At 29.1% G+C, this 13,038-nt stretch overlaps 1 protein-coding gene across 3 annotated transcripts in view; it reads right to left on the bottom strand.

The window, feature by feature from the left end:
• The window catches only part of Mvl (Malvolio), a 60,785-nt gene that overhangs the window by 45,852 nt on the left and 1,895 nt on the right, over positions 1-13,038 (bottom strand). Inside the window, exon 1 of one of the 3 annotated variants that reach the window (XM_067269342.1) lies at positions 8,512-8,566. The exons of the other annotated variants lie outside the window; for them this stretch is intronic. The gene's annotated coding sequence lies outside the window, so the exon portion shown is untranslated. Of the gene's footprint in view, positions 1-8,511; positions 8,567-13,038 lie in introns of those variants that run through there. 3 annotated transcript variants of the gene reach the window in all.

The following is a 13,038-nucleotide window of genomic DNA, read 5'->3' as shown; positions in this document are numbered from 1 at the left end:
CAGTAAAAGCTATTAAAAATTTAATTTCATTTAATTTTATCATTTGAAAAATATGATGCATCACATTTTACAACTGAAACTGCTAATATAATTTAATCCTATATACCTACAATTCTAGTGCGATCATACAGTGCATTCAAAAAAGGGTTAATGTTACCATAGGTATACAAAATGGCGGCTCATCTCCGATCCCAGCAATCAGAAGACAGAGAACAGTGGAGATGCACATTCTAACCTAACCTAACCTATTCTAATAAATTACCATAATTATTAGCATCCAAATTATTAGAATAGGTTAGATTAGGTTAGGTTAGAATGTGCATCCCCACTGTTCCCTGTCTTCAGATTGCTGGGATCGAAGACGAGCCGCCATTTTGTATACCTAGGGTAAGATTAACTCAAAAAAGATAAAAACAGGCAACATTTTATGAATAACTTGAAAGTTCTAGGAGCTATTACTGTCTGATTGTTGTCACTTATTTCTTTCATAAAGACACACTTGTACACTAACAGTTACGATTCTAAATAAATCAACAGGCTAATTATTCATAGAAAAATGACGTTTAAGGGTTCAATAATCATAAGAACAATCAAAAATTTAATTCTTATATATTTTTTTAACATACTTTTTAAATAAGTTTAACTGGATAACTATAAACCAAGTCATCTAACTACTGATATTTGTTATTGTTGCTATGGCAATCAAAATTGTCATCTATATGTATAGCAAAGCATTGTTAATTCGGAAAGGACAAAATAGGTAAGAGCAAGATACTTTCAGCATTTGAAAAAAGTAAAATAAGTATTTTAAACGAAGTTGGAAAGTCAGTAACATCTGTCATTAAAAAAACAGGAAAATCAATTTGCATGATCAGGAATTATTTAAAGTTGGATGAAGAATATGGAGTTAGAAAGAGTCCTGACTGGTTGTAAAAACTTACTTCTTGCAAGAAATTTTAAGGAAACTTATAAATGGAATAAGCTCTCTTAGAAATATTGCTGCAAAACCCAAATATGGAGTTAGCTTAGGGATAGTTTGGAGCATAGTTCATGCTATCAATCATCTCAAATACTCCAAAAGAAAGTTGGAACCAAAGCTTATATACAAGCACAAGGCTGTCAAACTGACTTGAACCAGAAATAACATGACCTGGATGGAACGGTGGAGGAAAAAGTTCAATTTAGATGAGCCTGTTGATTACCAGTACTATTAGCATGATTTAAGAAAGGAGAGGGAAATCTACTCCAAATGACAAATGGCTAGGAGTTCCATAATGGTTTGGGCTGCCTTTGGAGAATGAGGGAAAACAAATATTGCCTTTCCTGAAAGAAGACAGAATGCTAAAGGATACATTCAGTAGCTAGAAATGCATTTACTTTCTTTTCAAGAAAGACTGCGGGATCATCAGCGACAGTTATAACAAGATAACACTCTCATCCTTACAGCCAACATTACCTGGATATGATTTCTGGCCAATGGGGTTCAAGTCATAGATTGGCCAGTTGTGTCACTGAATTTGAACCCTACGGAGAATGTCGGGGACTTCTGGTCAGATTAATCTATGCAAATGGAAAGCAATATATTAACACCACAGACCTGAAGACTGCAATCATTGAAAAATGTATTCAGGGGTTTCTTCAAAAGTTCATTGAGTTGATTGTGGACAGAGTTTTCAAAGTAATTGTACATAAGAGGGAATTCTGGTTATTACCTTTCATAAATAACCTGAAAATATCATTTTCTGTCTATTATTTACAAGTTGTCTTATAATTATTGAACACTTCAAGAAACTCATTTCTTGAATAAAATTATTATACTATTTATGTTAGAACTTGATACTTTGTATGTAAACGTAAAAACATGTTGAAATTCATAAAATTAAATATGGCTATAATCCATTTCTCCATCTAAAATAATTTTAAAAACCAAGTGTTCTTATCGTATATGTTCATGCAAAATCATCTTATTTTACATAAATCTTTCTTTACATAGCAATTTTTCCTAGTAAAGCAATCTACATATACAGTAAAACTTGTGCAAAACAGAATCTGAATAAAATGGAAACCAGAATGAAGCAATTTTCTACGTTAAAAAGAAAATTTGTTCAAAACAGAAACCTGCCAAACTGGAAAAAATATTCGGTACCACGTGATTCCAGTTTATGCAGGTTTTACCGTACTCAAACTACCCTATATAATATATTAACTTCAGTAAAACAAATTATTGTAAAATGTAACACAGGAATTTGCATATTTAATTTAAATCAATTTAAGCTGTGTTATTTTCAGACTATAAAAAAATGATTAAAATAGAATTGGAGTAAAGGTAGGAAATTAAGTCAACATTTTGTATCAATATTAATAATCAAAAATCAAAGTAGATTAATTAAATAATTTTATAAAATTTTAGAAGGAAAAGATTGGCTTGGAGTGTGACTTGAATCTGCAACTTTTGCTTACTGTGCAGATATATTACAAGCTATTCTACCTGGACTTCTTTATGATCTCTCCTTCCAGACACACACTCACACACACACATATATAGTCTATATATATATAGACTAAAGTACAAACTATGAATTGTTTTTTAAAACATTTTTAAAATAATCTTATCTTGCTAAATAAAAAAATGTATTGCACTATAACTACAGAATCATTTTAATATTTATCATTTCTTTCTCCTTATTTTACTATCTTATAAAATACTGATATAATTGTTCTAATTATAAACTGTGTTCTCTTTATTTTTTCTCGGAATGCAATCATAAATATCTTTAGTAGCTCCGGACTTTGTCTTTTAGATATGTTAAGTCAATGGTAAACAAAACAAGTAATGACAATCAACATACATGAGTGTAAGAGAAAAAATATGATGATGATCATTCTCTACATAAAAATAAAGTTTCTGATTTCTCAGTCATAAAACATTATCTTATTTTTGGAAAATTAAAATATCAAATGACTCCGACACGAGAATTTATCTATCTTAAATCTTTCAAAGATAAATTATTCAAAAACTTATATCTTTAGTGAAAATAACAACATAAATTTTCCACGTAGTGTCCATTACGGAATATAAAAGATTATTTAAAACCTGTCTAAAGTTTAATCCGTTATTATAACTGAACATTAAAGTCTTACTCAAAAAATCATTCAAATCTGCATCTGAAGCCATTTACAGTATGTTACAATGTATTCAATATATTTATCTTCAACTCCAATGATCATTGCATAATGGAAAGTACAATAAAAGGGAATTGATTTGCCTACATTATGCAGATCTAAATTTTTGAGATTTATTTTCAAAGAAACATTTTGAGGATAAAATGTGCCAAATCAACTTAAAAGATTTTTGACAAACTTAAATCTTCACTGTTCTGAGAGACTTTCAAAATGTGATGTCAAACTTTTGAAATAAGACTAAGGAAAATTAAGATTAAACATTTGTTTTGATTAAATTTATTTTCTAGAAAAGTGTGTAAGGTGTGTTTAGTGTCTTCGGTTAATGTTACCTTAAGTAGCCAAGATGGCGGTTCGTCTCTAATTCCAGCAAGGAAACAGTGGGATGCACGTTCTAACCTAACCTAACCTATTCTAATAAATTTCCATAATTATTAGCAACCAAATTATTAGAATAGGTTAGGTTAGGTTAGGTTAGAACGTGCGTCCCACTGTTTCCTTGCTGGAATTAGAGACGAACCGCCATCTTGGCTACCTAAGGTAACATTAACCGTGTCTTCTTATTAAGATTAAAGTTTCAGACAAATATATTGAACTTATTATAATGTAAAGGCTTTGGATGCTAATTTGAATGACATTCAATTAAAACTTTGAAGCACTTGTCATTCAATTGTAATAAAGCATTAAACTTTATAGGTAGGTTTTTACACCTCTCTATATTACTAAAGAATTCTAAGTTATTTCTATAATAAAGGAGATAAAGTATATAAAAATTATTTTAAAATACAGTCAAACCTGTTTTTATGTGGGGATAGGGACCGCATTAAAAAAATCGCATAAAAAAATCTCACAAAACTTCACGAATGGCTGTAAATAATAGTTTTCGCAACACAATTAAAAAATATTTTTTTTTTATGCGGTCAACAGGGACCGCATAAAAAAAGTCTCACATAGAAAATAACTCAAAACAGTACGAAATAGAATTTATTGACAACAGATGTCAGCACTCAACTGCATCGTCTGGTCTATCGTCTGTTTTACATATTTTTGTCCAGGTGGTGTTTTGTTGACTTAAAAAGTAAATTATTTCATTTTTCGCATATTCATGCAATAATATTACTATAATAAGTGCATTTATGCTATAATAAGTTTATTTAGCTATAATAAGTCAACGTAAGACATGACGAATTGCACGAGACTAGTCGCCAACTATACCGCACAAATTAAAAATTCGCATTAAAAAAATCGCACATAAAAAGAGCACATAAAAACAGGTTTGACTGTATATAAAAAGTGATCTTATAATAATTTTAATGAGTGTAAAAAAGTACAAATGATGATGACAGCATTTTTCATTTTTGATTGATTTGGAATGTACTGTACATATTCTGAGAGAAAGTTTCATATAAATTAAGCATAGATATCAGTTCAATGATATGACTTGATATTTTGATCAAAATTTTTCTCATTAAATTGATTAAGTGTTGATAACAAATAAAAATCATTCAATTACACATCATTCTATATAGTCATCTCAATAGCATTATTTAATTTTTTAACAAAATTCATTATAAATACTGTATTTTTTATAATAAGCAATGCAGTTGCAAGATGAAAAAGTTATAAATGATGCTCTATTTATTAGAATAAATATGGTATTTAAAAGATGTCATTTTTTTAAAGTAGTGTGACGATCGTTTGCCACGTTTTTCTTATCTCAGACAATGCCCTTTATTTGATGCATTCCCGAATGTTCCATCATCCGTTAGACCCGGAAGGGGCGACGAACCCAGCAAGGGAGGACAGGAGAGTATAAAAGGTGATAAGGTCGACGGAAGAGAACTTTTTCGGACTATCTGGGAAGCGAGCTGGACAAACGACGAGGTCGATGGAAAGCAAGGGTTATCGACGATCGAGATCGAAGGTGATCGAGTGAAGGATAGAGCTTCTAGATGGTTTTGCCCTTATATTTAATTGTATATGGTATATTTATTAAGTGCATGTAACTTACGCATGTCGGAAGAAATTAATTGTCACAAAAACCAAGAGATTATCGTAGCACATATCGAGTCAAATGTTAACTCATCTTCGGGTTGAGAAAATAAATCCTACAGTAGAAACTAAAAGATTCATTTGCATTTACTGGAAATGTTACAAAAAGTCAAGGTTGCTGATATGTTTTTAATATTTCCTGTAAATATGTGAATTAATTTTTTAATTCTTAGTTTTAGATTATTTAATTAGATTTTTGAATATTTACGTTTCAAATATTTTGTAAAAAACTCATTAAATAATTAATTAATGTTAGTGAAATGATGAAGTAGGATAAAGGAAATACAGATTATTAATTCTAATAACAACAACTAAGTAATTATTATTATTACTTAATATATTTTTAATAAAGTTTTGGTGGGACTTGGGAAAAATTCCATTGTTCCAAGAAATCAGTTGTTGCACGATATGTTAAAACGAGATTCTAATATACGAACCAATTTTTTAAATATTGTATTCAAAACAATAAATTAACATTTACAAAAAATTGTTTTAAAAATAAATTTATTGATAGTATTGTTTGATACACCAAGACTTTATCTGATGAGACAGTATTCCAATTTTCAATTATCTAATAAACTTGATAAACATTACCTTATAGCATTCAGCAATATTTGCAATACTTTTTGAGTTAATGTCTGCAGAGGAATAAGTTTTAACTAAGATATGACATTCATCATGAATAAAAGTACACTGATAAATATTAAATTTGTCAATCATGATAATTTCATACCTACCAAAAAGACTATGTTTTTGTATGATGATATAATATCATCTTACATATTTCTATTTTAATGTAAAAGAATTTGTCATAGAATTTTAGATACACTGTTCTAAAAACTAATATAGCATTTTTTACATTCAATTTATCCAAAAGAATATATGCAAAAATGGATGTGCAAAAACTTCAAAAAACAGCAAAGGTTTTGAAAATGTGATATTTTATCCAATAGACCTGCTGCGCAACTTTTACTAATCTGCGAATTGTTAAGGCTACTCTTATATTTCTGCTTATAGGCTATATTGTTCCACAGTAGACTTATTTCAGTACAGTTTTGAGTCTTAAAGATTGTAATAGAGAATTTTCTATCCATACTGAATACTTTCTTGCTACATTAAAAAGCAAAAGCTTTAATTTCTGTAAATTCTTTTTCTTTTAGAAAAGAAAATATATTTCTTACTAGACTATACAATACATGAGTCCATTTCTATTCGTCCCTTCACACGCTTTCTTAGAGGCATTAACAAGTCTACGTCCCGGCAATTTTTAATGTAATAATTTTATTTTTAAAGAATTGCATTTGCTACCACTAGAGGAATTTTAACTTTTTTACATTTGTTGGCGGACAGTAGCCTCAAATAAAAGGACGGTTCCGCCGTAGACTTGTTAATGCCTCTAAGAAAAGTGTGTGAAGGGACGGATAGAAATGGACTCATGTATTGTATAGTCTAGTAAGAAATATATTTTCTTTTCTAAATATAAAATCGTCCCGGCAATTTTTAATGTAATAATCTTTTTCTTTTAGTTTGCTGAATGTTGGAAGCCTCATTAAGATTGTATTCTCAAAAAAATTAAGCTATGGACAAATTAGAAATTTCTACACTGGAGTACTTTATAATACATGTATCTCTCTGCCTTTTACCGGTGTGCTCCTTCCAACCAAATAATAAAGTAGTTACAAATGTTTTCGAACAGTTACGGATCTTCTTCGGGTACTACAAAACTTCCTATTCAAATTTGTGTTTCCAATCAAATTTAAAGTTGTTATGGAATATCTTCAGGAATACTGTCTCGTGTGACCGATAGCGTCATTGCGGATCTGTGCATTAGTGGTGCTGTGTTATTTTAGAAAATGGCTCTATCAACGGCCTGCCAGGCCATTGATAGAGCCATTTTCTCTTTGTAGTTAATACAATTATTGTTCTTAAAGGTGTTTAAGCATATGAAAACGAAGCTATGAAAACTAAGATCAAAACTGCCATTGAATTAACTTCAATAATATTCAAATTTATATTTTTGTTAATCTTTTGAAATTTGTTATTCTATATTTATGTCTGAACTGATAGCAAGGATAATATTCTCAAAAGCTATTTCTTTTTCTGTAATAAAACTGCAATTTATAAAAAAAAGTCGGTTGATTCATACAAGTTTTTGCAGATTACAATTGTTTGATTAGAAATTGGGCAGCGACAACTTATCGGATATAGACGTCACATTTCTTATCACATTAAATTAATAGATTTTTAGTCTAGATTTTAAAAATTGACAAACCATACATCATATGAAAAATGAAGTTACAGAATAATCGAACATTCAATGTTCCATATAATGTAAATAATTATGTAGATTATATGGAATGCTTAGATTTTAAAACTTTAAATTTGAATAATTGTTATTATTGTAATCAATTACAAAGTTAAAAAGTTTAAAATGTCAAAATTCTTCACACTGCGATTATACGTCAAAATAAGAAAAACTATGCTTCATTTGAGTGAAAGATTTAAAGTTTTAAAATGCAAGTGCTTTTGCAACCTTCCAGTATGTCACCGAGGGAAAAAGTCCTAAAAACAAATTAAAAACTAAAACTTTAACTGTTAAATATTCTAAAACACATTTCAAACCAAGCATTCAAATTCTTGAATATTCATCTGTCTTCCTTTATTTTAAAATGCAAAAATTCAAACATCTAATTGATGGTATAGGTTACACCACAAATTCATGGGCGTAGCCAGGAAGGGGCATGGGTGGGCACGGTCCCCCTCCCCAGAAAATTACAGCCTCTACTAGGCCCCCCCATAACAAAACCCTGACTACGCCAATGCACAAATTCTATCATCTCTGTAAAAACATGTGCATTTGAATTTAAAAAGCTTTGTTCCATTCAATTTTTAAACGTTCCAGACAAAGACTAATATCATAATCGAAAGTACTTGAAGTTTAATTTGAACATTTGATTTGGAATGTGTTGCAGACTATTTAACAGTCGAATTTTTAGTTTTTTACTTCATTTTTTTAACTTTATGCATAAAAAATTAGCAGAATAGGAATAAATGCAACTTATAGATTTCAAGACTTTAAATTTTTTCCATTCTACGAAAGCATAATTTTTCTTTTTCTGTTTTAAAAATGATTTAAATTTATAAAAATCTATAACATACCTTCATAAATATTAAACAACAAATTAAAATATAAAAATAAAAATTCATAAATCATTATAATTAAGCCGTTTTTACTATCTAGTAATAATAATCAAAGAATGCTTAAAGTAAAGAATCTACCTGCTCTGATGCTATTTTACTGCTGAATTATTCAGAGTAACTCTGATATCTTTAACAGTAGATTAGATAAATGTCAATTCAGCTAGATTAGACAACATATATAACAGAAATTATTTATCAGTGTTCAAAACACATGACTGATATGATGATGCTTAATCACATGTTTCTATCAGATATATAATTATTCTTTATTTGGAATAACTTAAAATGTTTGATACATTTATCTTATAATCATATTTTTGAGACTTAAAATTATTCAAGCTTCTGTTCATTTCTTATAGGTGCATAATATCCAAGAGAGATAATTTCTTTTTAAAAATAATTTAGATATACATTTAAATTACTTTATTATTATTATTTATTATTTTTTAATAAATTTTTCTTATTAATAAATAGATGAAATGTAATGTCAATTATAGATTAATCCTATTAAAGAATAAACAATTTGGTTAATGTAACCCTTGGTGCCAAGATGGCGGCTCGTCTCTGATTCCAGCAAGGAAACAGTGGGATGCAGGTTCTAACCTAACCTAACCTATTCTAATAAATTACCATAATTATTAGCAACCAAATTATTAGAATAGGGTTAGGTTAGGTTAGAGCCTGCATCCCACTGTTTCCTCGCTGGAATCAGAGACGAGTTGCCATCTTGGCACCAAGGGTTACATTAACCAAAAAGTATAATTTGATGCATTTGTGAATGCTTCAATTTTAAATGTTTTTCAGTTTTTATCTTATGTTATTTTTAATACCATTATTTTTTGTACATAACCTGCAGAAAATTACTAAAATAAACATAAAAATGCTGCATAACCCACATTTTGTACCTCTGAAGACGTCATTGAGAGCATATAATCCATACTTAATCCATATGCAATTTAGAAGGCATACTTTCAAACATTTTGCCCCTGTTTTTTCATTTTATTTCCAATTCATTTCAGATGTAATTACAAAATAAGTGAAATTGAGACAGAACTACTTAAACTGCATTAAACACACAAAAAAAACTAATAATAGTTATAATTGTTCAACCAAAGATGAGCTTTCTTAAATAATAAAGATCTGATAAATTGTAGTTGTCATGTTATTCAATTACTATTTAGAAAACATTATGTAAAGATTTATTTTACTATCATCATTAACATGAAAGTTATTTAATGATGATTTAAATTATATTTGAATGCTAACTTTAATGTAAAACAATTTCTACACTTTATAGTTGCAAAATGAAGCAAATAAATAAAAATTATAGCAATTTCATCTTTAGCTTCAAATTTGTTAGCAAAACGTCAGAAAGTAATGCTGTTCTGTAAGCAAAATGAATCATTACACAATCAAGCTAGTGAAATAATTCTACCTGTATCATTGATAACCTTCCACTCAATTGTTCATTAAAAATATATTTACATTTGTAGATTATTATTACTCTAAACTACTCAAAATTAACTGTCCTTATAATTTTGTCTGTTACAGATTCAAGTGTACCTACTGATTTTCTTTCAAGTTTTTATCTTCTCATTCTTTTTTCTTATCAGATCATCCGGAAATTTATAAAATTTCTAACCTGGATGTTTTTTTTATCATTGGCACGAAACAAACAACAATTAACCGACATTTCAAAAATACCTAAATAACTAAGAAGGCAATTTTTAAACAGTGTAATACACAGTACAATAGAAGCTACCTATCCATAGGCCCAATACTAGAACCACCTATTAGTTTTGAAAAGTGCACACCCTATTTTCTTCTAAGGTAGATAGACAAGACGGCACAGATTTATATCAAAGCAGTCAATAGTCTATATTCTAGTATTATCAAGATTAAATTAATCATAGCTTTATCTTATTGATATGGATATGATTAATTTCTGCCTATGATAACACTTTCAAATCACAGCATGTATTTAGATCACAATAGATTTTTAAAAGTGTTTAACTTGAACATAAAGCAAAAATAACCTCAAAAAGATGAATCTTAGCTTGTAAAATAATATTCAGGGCTCTGAAGTTGGTAAAAATAGACAGATTCCAACTCTAGCTTTTTATCATGTACTTGATATTAAGCTCCTAACAGGAGTGTTAACATCCTATCATTGCAGAGCCTCCTGTAATGTAAGATCTTATTTTATGATGATTCCCCTTCATGATATTTGAAGTAAATGACATCTTCCATACTCTTTCCAGCAGAAAATCTTTTGTTAAAACAAACATCATTTGTGGCACCTTTTAGGAACCGTCATCAGGTTTAACATTTACGTAAATCAAATGTTTTACTGAAGAATTCCAAATTCACAACATTCTTTGACATTTGAAATCTAATTTCAATATCAAATAGATGTGTATACTTTAATTATGGTATAAGAAATATAACTATATATATTACACTATGTTATTCAATGTGTACAATCAATAGTTATAGAAAATAAAATAAAATAAAACATAAGAATAACTGAAAGTAAAATAACACATTGAGTACCACGAACCATTATGAGACAACTCTAAGCATACAAAGTTGAATGTACACAACTATTGTTGTATTGCTACAGAGGGTTATCCACTAGTAATTGTGATTATTTCAGGCTATATATATTAATGCTAGTATTAATAATTAAAAATTATTCCAGTAATCGGTTGTCTGTAATCAAATAATGAAGTTTATGGATGTTTAAATTAGTGTATATATATATACACCATGCCTAAGTAAAGTAATAGCTGGCTGAGTACATAGTTGGAGTTTTAGGCCACGGGTGGATAAGTCATCCCCAGTCAGTGCTGTGAGTAACAGTATGGTTATATATAAATTAATAGTTCTGGAAGTGAAGATTGGACAGAGGTCCAGGTAATGTAACTGGCAACATAATCACATGGTTGCATTGTCAGTCGCCAGTAGGAATTGTGGATTCTTTTCTTCCAGAACCTTCTAAATTAATTATTAAATTTATCAAGAGATGGTGCATAAGCCTACTTATGGAGCAAATTACTAAACATTTAATATTATTAACATTTATTTAGCCCAATATAATTTGGCATTTGTTTAGTTTAATCAGATAACTGGGTTTACAGATGTTTATATTAGCACTATTACAGTATCATTTATAATGTCTTTGTCATTGGTTATACTGTAGAATTGTTTCTGTAAGCTATACTTGTGTTTCCATATTTGATTATCATTACATATGTGGAACACAGCCTAGGATCATAATCTAAAGTTACATATTTTTAAGGCTGGGTATTTGATAAGAGGCTCCTCCTTCTCTATTGAAAAAATTTAAGGTTATTTTCAATAGTACATGCCAATCTGGAAATAAGTTTCTTTAGCCATGTGTCCTGGCTATGTTCTTTATATGCTCTATTTCCTGCAATATGTCATTTACATTAGAGCAGTGTTTCCCAACCTGTGTGCTGGGAGAATGCCTCAGGTGTGTCACAAAAATATTAAATATTTTATAGAATTTTGAATAAACTGTTTAAAATTTCATTTGTCTTTTTACCACTGGCTGATGAAGGGATTCACTAAAATTCAGATTGTTGCAAAATTTGCAACATCAGCATATCCCCTCACAAAACTTGCATGTGTCTAGCATATGCTGGCATGCCACTCCATAAATGTTACGGCTTACCAGTTTAAAGACTGACACTAGCTCTTTATGCATTGGTTTAAATAGTTTTTTCTTTTTATAGTATATTTATAAAATTGGGAGTTTTTATCTTGGTAAGTTTAACTTCTGTATTATAAAAAAATTTTTTAAATCAACTGTAATTTATTTTAGATATTATGAAATGTTGCTAGAATCTTATTAAATTCAGAATGTCACTAATCCACAAGGGTTAGAAAACACTGCATTAGAGCAATGCATACAGGCTCTTTTATCAGTGCCCTAAATGCTGCTATCTTATAATTACGTAAATTGTTAGATATTGATAGAATGAAAAAAGAGGGATGGTTGGGTTTGTGATATATTTGTGAAGCTCCTTATTGAACATAATGCTGAGGTATAGAAAGTAAATTTGGGTACTGCTGCTTTGGTCCAGTTTTAAAGTTAAACTGTATTGCACATACATATGGTTTATATATATATATGAAATATTATTAAGATTGTTTATTACAATTTTAATAAGATTTCAAGTTGATTTCACATTCAAACTGAGAGAATCTGGCTATGTTGTCTAAGTTTAAGTTCAAGTTAGTGCTGCTATCTTTATAACCTCAGCAATTTGACTGACTAGATGTTTTTGGAATAGACACAAGAAATCAGATATGACATATATAACTTATGATCATATATAACTTATGATCATATGTAGCATAAACATTACAATCCTAAGAATAAAAGTCATTTATTGCATAGGAACTTATTTTTTATACAAACTATTTTAAGATAATTGTTTTATGTCACAATATCTACGTTAATTTGACCAAGTTCTTTTATACATTATGACTAATTTATAATTTCTTATATCATGTAAAAAAGAAGGTCTTCATGAGTGTTTTTATAGTCCTTTGTTTACTTTTTCCCTGTGAACATAA

This window comes from Centruroides vittatus, unplaced genomic scaffold, assembly GCF_030686945.1.
Source record: "Centruroides vittatus isolate TY-2023 unplaced genomic scaffold, ASM3068694v2 contig_349, whole genome shotgun sequence".
Classification (NCBI taxonomy): domain Eukaryota; kingdom Metazoa; phylum Arthropoda; class Arachnida; order Scorpiones; family Buthidae; genus Centruroides; species Centruroides vittatus.
The sequence above is the reverse complement of the archived record's forward strand: the minus strand, read 5'-3'. Positions and strand labels throughout refer to the sequence as shown.